The sequence below is a fragment of the Tupaia chinensis genome, unplaced genomic scaffold (genome assembly GCF_000334495.1).
Source record: "Tupaia chinensis unplaced genomic scaffold, TupChi_1.0 Scaffold000354_1, whole genome shotgun sequence".
In the NCBI taxonomy this organism is placed as follows: Eukaryota; Metazoa; Chordata; class Mammalia; order Scandentia; family Tupaiidae; genus Tupaia; species Tupaia belangeri.
The window spans coordinates 307,172-310,789 of record NW_006159849.1 but is presented as its reverse complement, the minus strand read 5'-3'; the positions used below and the strand labels follow the sequence as shown (position 1 = coordinate 310,789).

The window sequence follows — 3,618 nt, the reverse complement described above, 5'->3', positions numbered from 1 at the left end:
CATGAACATATGCTTATAGTTTTATATATGCATAGAAAAAATAAAATAAATAGATATAGCATACTCATGATTTAACTTTGAGGGAGTATGTAGTCTTGTTCTTTTAAACTATGTAGTTATTTAGATTTTATACTTTTTTTCCTTTGTAACATGGGTTTTTTGGAGTAAAGCAACATGTAATTTCTTTCTTTTTTTTTTTTTTTTTGGCGAGGTTTTTGCTATAGGCTGCATGTGCTCACCAGAAAGACAAAGAGAAACAGAGAGACAGAAAGCAAGAAATCATCCCCCCTAGGGGGATGGGATGGCCATACCTTTTCCTCCATTCTCCTCTCAGGATCTTGGGAACGCACGCACATAACCCGGCATGACTTTAAACCACCAGGTCTGGGACTCGAACCATGGTCAACAACATGGGAGTCCAGCAACATAGCCATTATGCCAACTACTGGTCCCCACAATGTATAATTTTAAAGCATGACTTATTTATTTATTTATTAAGGATTTTGCCTTAGGGTGTATGCACTCCCCAGAAAGAGACAGTGAAAGAGAAAGTGAGAAATGCTGCAATCTCTTCTCCATTCTCTTCTAGGATTTTGTGTTCAACATGATTTTCAAGCCACCAGGTCTGGGACTTAAACCATGGTTGACCATGTGGAAGTCCAGCACCTTAACTAATCACCATGCTATCTTGGTTCCATGACTTTTTTGTTTTGTTTTGTTTTAATGATCAAGCTGTAAAGCTGCATAAAAATATAAAAGAGCATTTAAAACATTTCTAGATGGTATAAGTCAAGCAAAATCATCTTACATATGTTTACATATAAGAAACTAAAGGGAAAATAGATTACATTATATGAAAAGTAAAAATTTTGAAAAAAATAAACAGAAAAAGAAAATGGAAAAAGCAGTTAACAGAGCGAGCAGGTGATATAGTGTCCAAAATCCCACATGGTGTACATACCAAAATCCCAGGAGGAGTATGAAGGAGAAAGGATCGCAGTGCAAGCCAGACCCCTGCAAAGTGATTTCTTTCTTTGCCTCTACTGTCTTTCTTTCTCTTTCTGGTGAGTGCACATGCTCTTTGGCAAAAACCTTTAAACAACAACAAAAAAGCGATTAACAAACTTGAGAAAAATGTTTGTAGTAAATAGAGCCAGGGCTTATTATTTTTATATAAAGGGGTGATAGAAAATTTACAGTGGTAAAATTTAAATTCTTATGCACTTTTGATAGGAGCTTTACAGAAAGGTGTTATAATAGACCAGTGGTTATCAAGTTAGCTGTTGTGTATCATTCTCCTTAAGTGATATGCCATCATTAAATGTTGCAAATTAACTGTCTCAGAAAAATTTAATAAGCCTGAGAACTTGATCATCTTATGAAGCTAAATGAAGAAACAAGTTACACACAATCCTATATATAATATGACCACAGCTATATAAATCAAAACAAAAATCATCTAAAAATAATAGCTTGAACAGGATAATATGCATATTTATAGTAATTTATTTCAACTCACTAATATGATTTATCTATGCTTACAATGTTTTAGGATAGTATTTTGAGACCTACTTTTTGTGATCCGCAGAAGATTTAACAGTTTCTTACCTCTGATTCTAAAACTGGAAGGGGTACCATTTAACTAAGTAGTCCTGACAACATATGAACTTAGTGGCATTTAACGATTTACGTAAGGCTAGAGAACTAACCCATAATCAGACACTAGTAAGGGGCACACAAGGATTCTGTTCTAACTGTTGTAGCTCCGGAGGCTGTGTTCTTAACCACTAAAGCTGTAATTCCTTAGCCCTACTTATGCCCTGTACAGCATCTACTGCTTGGGAATTATTTTGGGAGTAAGGAATGGAAAAAGGTGTGGTTTTATAATTTTAAACCAAATTTAGGCCTCCCGTGTGCACCCAGTGACTGCACACTACCACCCTTAGCGTGTGCCACTGTACATGGATGAAACCTTTTTTGTTAGAAAGCAACTTTGGTATGACTGAGGTTCCAAAAAAAGATGTTACTGTACTAAAGCCTAATGAATTTAATTATCAGAATAGTGGCAGTATAATTGAAGCCAGTAGTTAATTGTCCTCTTTTCAATGATAGAAATACTGTTGTCTCTTGTTTCTCTTCTTGTGACTTTTTCTAGATTATCTCAACTTCCCAGTATTATGTGACAGCATTTTAACCTCAGACAGCGTATCGTTTTCTATTATGTTACATCCGAGAACACAGGTCAAATGAGCTACCCCTATGATCTGTCATAGTTTTCATCTATTGTTGTTTCTAGCATCCTTCCTGTAGATGTTGGGTATCTGTCTTCAACAATAGCAGCAGTCTTATTCTATAACTCTTTATACCTCAAAGGCTGCTTATTCTTTGATAAATGAATTTTCCACTTTTTTATCATTTGTATCTTTAGATTCCATTCTCTATTAACATATCTCTTCATATAGCACCATTGAACAGATGTGTTTAGGGTCATCTTGACTTTTTATTTTATGTCTTTGAACTTGCAGAGAAATTAATGAAGGAAATTCCTCCAGGAATGAATGAGAAATAATTTGTTTTGCTTTAGAATGTGTTTTTGTGCTTATGTTTAAGTTTGAGTTTAATCAATCTTGACATTACAAATCATATTTGATTTCATCATATTGAAAATTATTTCAACAAAAATGCCATCGTAATATATAGCTTTGTTGAGAGCAGAGATTTTCTTCTCCCTTATTTCTATTTTCCCACACTCTTAACCTTCTTATGAGAGAGAGAAGTATTTTTGGTAGGGTCTCTGCACATTATGATCCTCCCGCCTCAGCCTCCCAGTTAGCCAACACATGCCACTGTTCCTGGCCTGCTATGAATGAGCCAGAAAACAAATTCAGGCCTCCCGTGTGCACCCAGTGACTGCACACTACCACCCTTAGCTTTGCCACTGTACATGGATGAAACCTCCATTTTTGTTAGAAAGCAGCTTTGGTACGACTGAGGTTCTCAACAAAATATGTTACTATACTAAAGCCTAATGAATTTAATTAGCAGATAGTAAAACTGTAGATGCCATTTTCTTTCAATCAAAAAAAAAAATAACTCCAAAACAGCTATCAAAACACATACCTTGGGGGAACCAGAAGTTAGTGTAATGGCTATGTCACTGGACTCCCATGTAGTCGACTGCAGTTCGCGTCCTGGACCCGGTGGCTTAAAACTCACGCGGGGTGCATGTGTGTGCATGCCCAAGATCCCAAGAGGAGAATGGAGGAGAAGAGATTGCGGCGTGACCATCCCCGCTGGGAGGTGATTTCTCGCTTTCTGTCTCTCTGTCTCTCTCTCTCTGTCTGGCAAGCACACGCGCCCTATAGTGGAAAAAAAACACACACACATACCTCGGGGGACCAGCAGTTAGTGTAATGGCTATGTCGCTGGACTCCCATGTAGCCGACTGCGGTTCGAGTCCTGGACCCGGTGGCTTAAACTCAGGGCGGGCGCATGTGCGTGCGTGCCCAAGATCCCGAGAGGAGAATGGAGGAGAAGGGATTGCGGCAATGCCGTCTCCCCTAGGGGGTGATTTCTTGCTTTCTGTCTCTCTCTCTCTGTCTGTCTGGTGAGCGCACG

The 3,618-nt window shown here is 38.1% G+C and overlaps 1 protein-coding gene across 1 annotated transcript in view; it reads left to right on the top strand.

Annotated features, from left to right (window-relative positions):
* RIC1 (RIC1 partner of RAB6A GEF complex) overlaps positions 1-3,618 on the top strand; it is a 161,385-nt gene that overhangs the window by 71,895 nt on the left and 85,872 nt on the right. The gene's annotated exons all lie outside the window — the stretch shown is intronic.